Consider the following 11,445-nt stretch of genomic DNA (forward strand, 5'->3'; position numbering starts at 1 on the left):
CCAGTGACGGGCACGAGGGAAGGCAGCGCTGATGGGGCCGGAGGAAGACACGGGGCAGGCCAGGGAAGGGAAGCTGCGCGCCCCACAGAGGGGCAGCGGCAGAGAGCGGCCAGGGCAGGGACGAGCGTGGACACCGGGGAGGGAGAGTCCCGCCGCAACAGGTAGAGAGGGTAGCGCCGGCGGGTGCGGAGCGCGGCCCAGTGGTCAGGGTCCCTCCCGGGCGGGAGAAGGGCGGGAGCCGTGCGGAGACCCGGGCCGTGGCCGGTGAGGAGGGCACTTGGGGGTCAGGGCCGGGAGGGCACCCCCGCCCGGGGTGGAGGCGGACACTGCCTCGGGGACGGGGAGGAGCTGGCAGGGGGAGGGGACGGGGGGGGACACTGTGCGGGGGCGGACAGCGTGCGGGAGGGGACACCGTGCGGGGACACCGCCGAGGGGGGCAGTGCGGTGGAGGACACCGACGGGGGGAACACGGACGGGGCGGACGATCACCGGCGCACCCACAGCGGGGCGGTCACAGCGGGGCGGCGGCGGGCGCGGCCGGAGCGGCGGACCCGGCTGGGAAGAGCCGCGGCGGGCGGCCGCACTCACCTGCCCCGCGGGCCGGGCGTCGCGGCGGCTCCTCGGAGGCCCGGGTGGAGGCCAGGGCGCGGGCGGAGGCGAAGCCCGGGCGACCTGGGGCTAGCCGCACGCACATGGGCCCGGCCGGGCGCGGCGCCCACGGACACGGCGCCCACGGACACGGCGCAGGCCGGCCGGCGGCTCGGGACCGGCTCGGGCCGCGGGCGGCGCTGAGGTCGCTCCAAAATGGCGGCGGCAGCGGGAGCGCGCGCGCACGCCGGGGGCGGTGTCTGGCGCGAGGGCGCGCGCCGGGGCGGGGCCGAACCGGGGGGCGGGGCGGGGCGGGGCCGAGCCGGGAGGCGGGGCGGGGCGGGGCGGGGCCGAGCCGGGAGGCGGGGCGGCGCGGGGCGGCGCGCCTGCGTGGACGCGGGCCGCGCGGGGGCAGCCGTTGCTCGGCGGCGGCGGGAGCGCGGCGCGGTGGCGTGCGGCCCGGCCCTGTGGCCCGCTGCTCGGAGGCACGACCGCGTTTCTGAGCGAACTTCATGAACTTGCTCTGGGGTTGGGCCACGGCAGCTGCAGAGCCATCCCTCCCGAGGCCGGACGCGGCCAGAGGGCGCCACCCCGGGGCGCGCGTCCTCCTGCGCGAGGGCGTCCCCCCCGGGCCGTGTCCGGAGCTCCTCGGCGCTGGGGAGGGCCCGGCCCAGGCCAGCGTGAGCGGCGGTCCGCCACGGACGCGCTCCTTCCCCGGCGCCCCGCGGGGGTTCGCGCCGGTTCGCGCGGGGAGCTCGGCGCCGCGAGTTCCGTCACACCCACCTGCACGGCGCGATGGATGGGCGCCCCGGGGGCTCCGTCGGCGATGCGTCTGCCTTCGGCTCAGGTCATGGTCCTGGGATCGAGTCCCCATGGGGCTCCTTGCTCGGCCGGGGTCTGCTGCTCCCTCTGCCCTTCCCCCTGCTTGTGCCCTCTCGCGCTCTCTGTCAAGTCAATAAATAAAACCTGTTTTAAAACAAAAACGAAATAAAGCAAAATGAGAGCTATCATTTCGGGAGTCAGCGTGGAGCGTGGGGAAATGCTGGAAATGGAAACCTAAGGGAAGTCTAAGCCAAGGTCCTGCCTCCCCTCCCAATCCTCCGGGTCGCGGGAAAGCCGTCTGGGCCGTTGCTGTGCCGAGCGCTGTCCGCAGGGGGGCCCGCAGAGCCGCTGGAGCACGGCCTCCGTCGGGGCTCGCCCTGCAGGTCCAGCACCCCCTTGGGTCGCTTCAGAGCAGGATGTCTCCGGTCCTTTCAACACTTCTCCCTGCATCCTGCAGGGCAGACGTCTGGCAAGTTCTGTAGGGTCAACTTCCAGGAATTAGGTTTTTAAAAAAAAGCATCCACTAGGGCGCCTGAGAGGCTCAGTGGGTTGAGCGTCGAACTCTTGGTTTGGGCTCAGGCAGCGATCTGGTGGTTGTGGGTTGACCCTTGTGTCTGTACTCTCTCCCTCTCCCTCCTACTCACTCTCTCTTAAAAGAATAAATAAAATCTTTTTAAAAAGGGGAAAAAATAGGGCACCTGGGTGGCTCAGTGGGTTAAGCCGCTGCCTTCGGCTCAGGTCATGATCTCAGGGTCCTGGGATCGAGTCCCACATGGGGCTCTCTGCTCAGCAGGGAGCCTGCTTCCTCCTCTCTCTCTCTGCCTGCCTCTCTGCCTACTTGTGATTCTGTCTGTCAAATAAATAAATAAAATCTTTAAAAAAAAAAAAAGGGGGGGGGGAATAAATGGCCCTACAAGCAAGAAGAGCAGCGCCCTGCACGTCCAGCAGTGAAGGCCCCTTAGGGCAGATGCTGGCAGTGCCAAGGATTGAGCTGCAGAATGGGGGCTCAGGGGCAGGGAGCCGGATGCTACAAATGTTCCCACTGGTTTTTCTCCTGTGGGAGTGCCCATAACCCTCTGTCTATCTTGATGTTCTTCCTGTGCCCAGGCCACAGTGTCTGGGGTCAGCCTGGGCCCTTCTCCTCTTAGATTGCACACTGATTTATCAGCACTTCTAAATCCTGCGCTTCTATCCCTGCACTACTAAATACGGCCAGCTCTCCACAACCACACGCTGGGCCAAGACCAATTTCTCTCGCCTGACTCACAACACCAGCCTCCCAGTGAATTCCCTGCTTCCATTCCGACATTCTTGCTAGAGGCCTGCTTACACCAGCATAGCACCTCGAGAGAGCCAGTGAAAACAAGCTCATCAACTCCCTCCCTAGCTGTCCTCTCCCAGCCAGAAAGCTAAGTTCTTGTCACTTGCAAGGTCCCATGTGAATTTTTCCATTTCCCCTACTCTGCCCCTTGCTCATTTGGCTCAGTTGTGATAACCTCCTGCCACAGCCCACTTGCCTGTGCTTTCCTCTAGCTATTGCTATGCTTGTTAACTTCCTCCTAGATCCAACTGCCTTGTCCCCTTCTCAGTGAGGGCTCCCCTGACCTCTCTATTTCAAATCTCAAGTTTTCGTACACCTACGTGTACATGTCCCTGCACATGTCCATGCACCTGCGCATACCTCATAGCCTTTCCCTGCTTGGTTTCTTCCTCTGTGTATCAGTGGTCATGGTCCAATAAGGGGACAGAAACCACACTATGACTTTAACAGAGAAAGCCTGATATAAAAATTATCAATAGCAGGGGATTCATTATAAAGGAGTACAGAGAACTCTATATTCAAGAAAGGACATAACTTGAAAGGGAGGTCCCCTCCCCAAGGTGGGAATACAGTCTGTGTTGCTGAATTGTGTGACTGCATCCCAGTGGACAACAGACACATTCCCTGGGTTGTCCAGGGATAGCAGTGATATGAGCAGAGGCTGACAGACAGGAATACACCCCACAAGGCGCATGCCAGCTAGGCCCGGAAAGCCTTCTGCTGAGGTTGTCTGTGGGACTCCCCGAGAATCTGCCCTCAGGACTGATGCTGAAACTTCTCGGGAAGCCACTGGCAAATCACTGCACGTCTCTCACATGTGCCTCTAGCCGCTGCGGAGGAGAAAGGACACAGGGCCAAACCGGGCAGTCCCTCTAACACTCCACGGGCAGAGTTACCATCTTGCCAAATCCAGAAGCGAGGGGCTTCCGGGACCCAGCTCTGTTACCGCAGGGCAGCTAGGCACAGGAGGCTGTGCTGAAGCAGGAGTGGAAGACAGGTGGAGTCTGCCCTCCGGACAGTCGGTTTCCGTTTGCCCCTTTCTAACACATTTGAACTTCCACTCAACAACAAAGCGACGCTATGCTTTTGCCTGACAAGATACATCTATCCCTATCGCGAGTGGAGAGTGAGCATTGCAAATGAGCGCATGTGCAGCCACAGCTGTCACCGAATCTGTGACTGGCCGCGTTTGCTGCTCGTCAGATCCTGTCCATGTGTTAAAGCAAAATGATAAAATTAGCCTCTGGCCACCTGTATATTTTAAAAACTGGAAAGGAGAGAGAAGAAGATGATGAGAGGACAAGGAAGCACTGGACAAGCTAGAGAAAATGCGTGCAGCCGCCAGATCCTTGTTTCTGTCGGTGTCACAAGAAGCGGTCGGCATGTACGGTTCCCCACCAGCCTTCTCTCCGAAAGGGCCTCGTAGTGTACACAAAGCAGCTAAAACAGAGCCAAGCTGGAGTCAGTATTTCTGACACAGAAGGGTCAACTAGAATAATTCTACCACTAAGAACACCGAGTGCAAAGTTTTTCCCCAATACATCGGAAAAAGTAAAACTGTGATGTGAAATGAGTGCAGCCTAGGGCCGCTGGGCTGGCTCAGTAAGTAGCCTGTAGGAGTCTTGATCTCAGGGTCATGAGTTCAAGCCCCACACTGGGTGCAGAGATTACTTAAAAATAAAATCCTTTTTTTCAAAGATTTTACTTATTTCATTTGTCAGAGACAGAGAGGCAGGCAGAGGGAGAAGCACACTCCCAGCTGAGCATGGACCCCTCCCCCAGCACAGGACATGGTCAAAGGACCCTGAGATCATTACCTGAGCCAAAGGCAGTTGCTTAACTTACTGAGCCACCCAGGTGCCCATTAAAGATGAAATCTTAAATAAAATGACCACTACTTCTAGAGCACCATCAGAACAGGAGGGACTGTGGTTAGGGTCAGGGTCCCTAAGGACCCCCACAGTGCTGCCAGGCAGAAGCCAGGACAGCGTAAGACCACTGCCCCACAGACCCACAAGAGAGAAACACCGAGCAAGTCACACCTCTACACACCATCACCACATTCCTGCACATCAAAGACAGAAAACTGTGAAAGCAGGAGGAGAAAAATGACCCATCATGTAAAGGGTAAGGATGATACAATTACTAGCAGAAACCTCGGGGCGCCTGAGGACTCAGTCGGAAACCTCTGCCTCCGGCTCAGGTCATGATCTCAGGGTCCTGCCTGCCTCTCTTCCTACTTGTGATCTCTGTCAAATAAATAAATAAAAATCTTAAAAAAAAAATAAAGCTGAAATCTTCTAAGAGACAATGGAGACCACAAGGCAATAAAATGGCTTATGCAAAGTGCCAAAGGGAAAGTAAAACCCGCCAACAAAAAAATTCTATGCCCAGAAAGACTACCCTCAAAAATGAAGATGAAATCAAGACATTCCCAGGCAGGAGCACCTGGGTGGCTCAGTCGTTAAGCATCTGCCTTTGGCCCAGGTCATGATCCTGAGATCTGGGATCAAGCCCTCTGTGTTGCATTCCTTGTTCAACAGGAAGCCTGCTTCTCCTTCTCCCACTCCCCCTGCTTATGCTCTTTCTGTCTCGCTGGGTCTCTCTCTTTCAAATAAATAAATAAAATCTTTTTCTTTTTTTTTTAAAGCTAGAGAGGGAACACAAGCCCGGGGAGGGGGAGAGGGAGAAGCAGGCTCCCCACCTGCTTCAGGGAGCCCGAAGTGGGGCTCGACCCCAGGAGCTGGCAACATGACCCAACCTGAAGGCAGACACTCAATGACTGAGCCACCCGGGCGCCCCAATAAATAAAATCTTAAAAAATAAAAAAAACGGGTGCCTGAATGCCTCAGTCGTTAAGCATGTGTCTTTGGCTCAGGTCATGATCCCAGGGTCCTGGGATTGAGCCCCACGTCAGACTCCTGCTTGGTGGAAAGTCTGCTTCTCCCTCTCCTGCTCCTCCTACTTGTGTTCCCTCTCTCTGTGTTAAATAAATAAATAAAATCTTAAAGAAAAAAAAGTAAGACATTCCCAGGCAAACAAAACTCATTGCTGACAGATCTGCCTTACCAGAAATACCAAAAGCAGTTCTTCAAGCTGAAAGGAAATGACACACAATGGTCATGTAAATCAGCAGGAATGGATGAAGAACCAATTTCAGCTGCGTGTATAAAGTATTGCTTCCAGGATTATTGGGGTTATCCCATCGGAATGCAACTTTAGTTTAGTGTGCAAAACTCATTTAATGCAATATACAATTGACAGAATAGAGGGTAAAAACCACAGGATTGTCACAACGGCTTCAGAAAAGGCATTTCACTAAAGTTAATACCTATCACAATAAATCCTCTTAACCAACAAGGAATAAATAGGAAATTCCTCACGTTCATCAAGATATCTAGGAAAAATCTATACCTAACATCAAACTTAATAGTGAAAGATTTAATGCTTTTGCACTAAGACTGAAAATGAGGCAAGTTTGTCTGCTTTTACTACTTTAGTTCAGTCCTCGTTAGGGTACATGTTAGGAGCTTGGAAGTTACCACTCATCCTAACAGGTAAAAAGCTTAATAGAATGAAAACCAGCAGCTCTTCTTGGATCTGTAAGAGAAGGGAGGCAGGACACAGCAAACCAACGAATAGAGGAAGAGAGAAGTAAACGGAAGCCATCACAGCTTGCCAGAGCGAAGATGCATGAGCAGAAACCTCCCAGGGAGCCCTGACAGCATGAGGCCCCTAGGCTATGACAGATGGATGGCCGGAGGCTCAGAGTGGACAGTCCTGAGAGTTAATGACTTTGGGAGATCCAGTCATAAGGGCCCCCACAATATTGTGAGACTTATCTCTAGTACCTTGGCCAGGTTCCCACAGTAAATATCAGAGAAAATCCCCTTGTGCTTCCTGCTGGGGGAGGAGCCAAGAGTCATTTCGAAAGGGGCCAGAGCATTCTGTTCTTCTACTTTTTTTTTTTTCTTTTTAAAGATTTTATTTATTTATTTGACAGAGAGAGATCACAAGCAGGCAGAGAGGCAGGCAGAGAGAGAGAGGAGGAAGCAGGCTCCCTGCTGAGCAGAGAGCCCGATGCGGGACTCGATCCCAGGACCCTGAGATCATGACCTGAGCCGAAGGCAGCGGCTTAACCCACTGAGCCACCCAGGCGCCCCTCTTCTACTTTGTTTTTCTTCCAGATTTTATTTATTTATTTGACAGAGAGAGAGAGAGAAATCATAAGTAGGCAGAGAGGCAGGTAGGTTGGGGGTGGGGGAGCAGGTTCTCTGCTGAGCAGAGAACCCGATTCGGGGTTCGATCCCAGGACCCTGAGATCATGACCTGAGCCGAAAGCAGAGGCTTAAGCCCCCTAGGCGCCCCAGCGCTCCGTTCTTCCCAAGGTCCGCCCTCAAGGGAAACTAGTGAACTAGCACCTCCCTGACCTCAGGGAAGAGGAGAAGCAGGCTCTATCTCAGGACCCTGAGATCATGACCCAAGCTGAGGGCAGATGATGAAACAATTGAGTCACCCAGATAGCCCTGAAAAAAATTTTTTAAAGATTTTTTATTTAGGGGAGCGCCTGGGTGGCTCAGTGGGTTGGGGCCTCTGCCTTCGGCTCGGGTCATGATCCCAGGCTCCTGGGATCGAGTCCCACATCGGGCTCTCTGCTCGGCGGGGAGCCTGCTTCCCTTCCTCTCTCTGCCTGCCTCTCTGTCTACTTGTGATCTCTGTCTGTCAAATAAATAAAATCTTAAAAAAAAAAAAAGATTTTTTATTTAGGGATGCCTGGATGGTTCAGATGGTCAAGCATCTCCTTCAGCATCTCAGGGTCCTGGGATTGAGCCCCACATCGGGCTCTTTGCTCAGCGGGGAGTCTGCTTCTCTCTCTGCCCATGCTCTCTCTCTCTGTGTGTGTGTTTCTCTCTCAAATGAATAAATATAATCTTTTAAAAATATTTTTTATTTATTTATGAAAGAGAGAGAGCAGGGGTGGGGAAGGAACAGAGGAAGAAGGAGAAGCAGCCTCTCCCCACTGAGTGCAGAGCCTACTGTGGGGCTCCATCCCAGGACCCTGAGATCATGACCTGAGCCAAAACCAAGAGCTGGACGCTTAACTGACTGAGCACCCAGGTATCCCTGAAAATTTTCAGGAAAAAAATTCCATTCACAGGAGAAGTGTGGGTGAGCAGATGAAATAGGTGATCAGGACTAAGAGCGCACTTTCTGTGACAGGTGCTGACTAATATGCAGGGTTGTTGCATCACTACTGTGTACCTGAAACTAATACAATACTGCATACTTGGGGAAAAAAGAAAAAATCTATTTATAATTGTTTCAAAATGAATAAAGTTCTTAGGAATAAATCTAACAAAAGAAGTACACAGAGAAAAGAGCTGAAGCAGCGGGCTAACCGCTTATCCTCAGAAAACCTGTGCTTACTACCTTGACCCTTGGCAGGCACTTAGGAACCTGGATTTCAGGAGGGGTCCCAGCACTCCAGGAAGTGATCAGAGTGGCTCATAATGTATAAACTGTACAAACAATGTGATTTATACCAACTACCTGTTTTCTTCCTGGGTATCTGGAATTTGGGAGGGCACAAGGCAGAGACGGCCTATCTGACCAGCCCTGTAGTGAGCTGAATGGTGCTCCTTGCCTTAAAAATATATTCACCCCAAACCTGTCACTGTGAGTTATGGGAAAGGGGGCTTTGCAGATGTAATTAAGGATCCTGAGAAAGATCATTGTTGATGGGCTGGAGGGTGGCAGCACTAAATACAAACACAAGTGTCCTTTTTTCTGTTTGTTTGTTTTGTTTATTTATTTCAAAGAGAGAGAGAATCACAAGTAGGCAGAGAGGCAGGCAGAGGGGGAGGGGGAAGAAGGCTCCCTGCTGAGCAGAGAGTCTGATGCGTGGGCGGGGGCGGGAAGGCAGAGGCTTAACCCACTGAGCCACCCAGGAGCCCCCACAAGTGTCCTTCTAAGAAAAAGCGAAAAGACACAGAGGACAAGGTGATGTAAAAACAGAGGCAGAGATTAGGATGCTACATCTACAGTCCAACCAAGATTTGCAGGCAGCAATCGGAAGTTAACAGAGGCCAGGAACAAATTCTTTCTCACAGCCTGCAGAAGGAACCAAAGCTGCTGGCACTTGGATTTCTGACTTCTGCCTCCCAAATTGCAACAGGACACATCTCTGTTGTTTTAAGCCACCTCGTTTGTATCAGTTTGTTGCAGCAACCTTAGGAAAGAAACATGAACTCCTGATAAGGGTATCTAACTAACTTCCCTGGTTGGCAATGTTTCACACCCTTCTCACAACTCATTGAGACATTTAAGTGCCTCTTCTTGGACTTCACTGAGAGAGGACCCTGGAGGCTGGAGGCTGGTCCCCCAAACTTTGCCTCCCAAGAGCCTTTTCTCTTTGCTGATTTTATTTTGTATCCTTTTACGATAATAATGATATAATGTAACAATAAGAATGGTATGTGCTGGGTGCCTGGGTGGCTCAGTGGTTAAGCCGCTGCCTTCGGCTCAGGTCATGATCTCAGGGTCCTGGGATCGAGTCCCGCATCGGGCTCTCTGCTCAGCAGGGAGCCTGCTTCCCTATCTCTCTCTCTGCCTGCCTCTCCGTCTACTTGTGATTTCTCTCTGTCAAATAAATAAATAAAATCTTAAAAAAAAAAATTAAAAAAAAAAAAAAGAATGGTATGTGCTGAGTCCTCTGAGCCCTCCTAGCAAATTAGCACACCTGGGTGTGTGATCTCCCGATTTCCAACCAATAAAAACGTTGCTAAGAAAAATTAGAGAAGATCTAAATAAACGGAGTGAAATGTCATGGCCATGTCATGGTTAGATTAACATTAGGGGTGCCGGGGTGGCTCAGTCGTTAAGCCTCTGCCTTCGGCTCAGGTCATGATCCCGGGGTCCTGGGACGGAGCCCTCACTGGGCTCCCTGCTCCTCCTTCTGCCTCTTCTCCTCCCCCATGTTCATGCTCTTCCACTCTCGCTCTATCTTAAGATTTTTTTTTTTAAGTCTTTTTTTTTTTTTAAAGATTTTATTTATTTATTTATTTGACAGAGAGAGATCACAAGTAGGCAGAGAGGCAGGCAGAGAGAGGAGGAAGCAGGCTCCCTGCTGAGCAGAAAGCCCAATGCGGGACTGGATCCCAGGACCCTGAGATCATGACCTGAGCCAAAGGCAGTGGCTTAACCCACTGAGCCACCCAGGCGCCCCTTTTTTTTTAAGTCTTAGTTAATAATATACATACTGCAGTATTTAGGGGTGAGATCATTGATGTTTACAACCGTCTTTGAAATTAATTTAAAAATAAGATGGATTGATGGAGACAGGAAAAGGACAGATGTAAAGATAAAGATAAAACTGATAAAACAAAGTATTAATTACTGATAAAGATTCCAGGTAGTAGGTAAACGGATGGTCGTGGTACAGTGAATTTATCTTTTCTGCGGATTTAAACATTTTATAATAGGACGCTTGAAAAACATGACAGCACATTCCTGTGTAAATGGTAGCATTTTCTCTATCCTGATGTTAAAATGATGGCATCTTCAGCTCAGCGACTTGTGATCATGGTAAAGGATAATACTGTGGCTGATCGAACATCCACGTCCTTCATTCTCCATGCTTTTAGCTGGGTCCCAGTGACTAGCTTGGGCCCTGGGACTTTCTGTAGCGACACGTACATCACTTGCCGACCAAGGCAATCAGCGACTAGGTCTCATTAACGTCCTGTCCATGGCCGGTGACCCGGGAGGCACGCACTCCGAGCAGCACACAGCCGAGGCCGCCGGACTCCGCACCAGGCCGTTCGTGCGGAGAGGCCGCGAGCACGCGCAGGCTGAGGCTCCGGCCTGGGCGGGCTCCGTCTGACCTCGCACCGGAGCCGCGTCCCTTCATTCAGCTACGTGCTGGCTCCCAGCTCGCCCCCGGGCGGTGTGGGGCTGGGGGGCCTCCGACCGCCTTCCTGGCCCACACCCGGGCACGCCCCGTGGGCGCACAGGGCGCGCGGCGGGGGAACGCGAGGCCAGAGAGGACGCGGGTCGTGCCGGCACGGGTGGCTCCAAGGACACGGCTACGGGCCTTTACTGGCTCCGATCGACCGGCCTGAGCGTGCCCAGACCGGTCACAGCCGGCCCAAAAGGCGCGGCAGAGGCGGGCGCGGCCCTGCCGCCCACGACGCCCCGGCCAGCGTTCGGACACGAGCCCACCCCAGCAGGCGGCCCCAGGGCCCAGCGCGGGAGGCCCGGAATGGCGAGGCAGTGTCCCAGCGGGGCCGGAATTCGCGTCCGGCGACCGGCAGGGGGGCCTGCGCCCACGCACGGAGGTCGCGAAAGCCGCCCGCGCACGCGCCCGCCAGCCTCCGCCCCACCCCCGCCTCGGGTGTCCGAGCTTCTCCCAGCCGCGCCCCCGGAAGCCCCGACTTCCCAGCGCCGCCCACGGCGCCGCCACCGCCCTCCCCGGAAGTCCCGCCTCCTGGCTCCGGCCGCTCTGGCCCGAGAGGGCCCTTCTCGCTGGTGGGCCGGGCGCCGCCCGCGCCACGCACGGCGCTCCTCCGGCCGCCAGGGGCGCGCAGGCCAGAGCGGGGCCCCTCTGGTCCGCGGCGGCCGCTCGACGGCTCCGCGGCGAGGTCCCTTCCGGTGCCGAGGCAGCCGCCTCCGGGCTGTTCCCCCGGCAACGCGCGGCGGGCGCAGTCCCCGCAGCC

General features: G+C 54.5%; 1 protein-coding gene across 9 annotated transcripts in view; it reads right to left on the reverse strand.

The window, feature by feature from the left end:
• The window catches only part of PPP6R2 (protein phosphatase 6 regulatory subunit 2), an 85,446-nt gene extending 84,712 nt beyond the window's left edge, over nt 1-734 (reverse strand). For all 9 annotated transcript variants that reach the window (XM_044229018.1, XM_044229017.1, XM_044229016.1 and 6 more), the window contains exon 1: nt 589-734. The gene's annotated coding sequence lies outside the window, so the exon portion shown is untranslated. The remainder of the gene's footprint in view (nt 1-588) is intronic.
• Nucleotides 735-11,445: the final 10,711 nt, after the last annotated feature.

This window comes from Neovison vison, chromosome 12, assembly GCF_020171115.1.
Source record: "Neovison vison isolate M4711 chromosome 12, ASM_NN_V1, whole genome shotgun sequence".
Lineage (NCBI taxonomy): Eukaryota > Metazoa > Chordata > Mammalia > Carnivora > Mustelidae > Neogale > Neogale vison.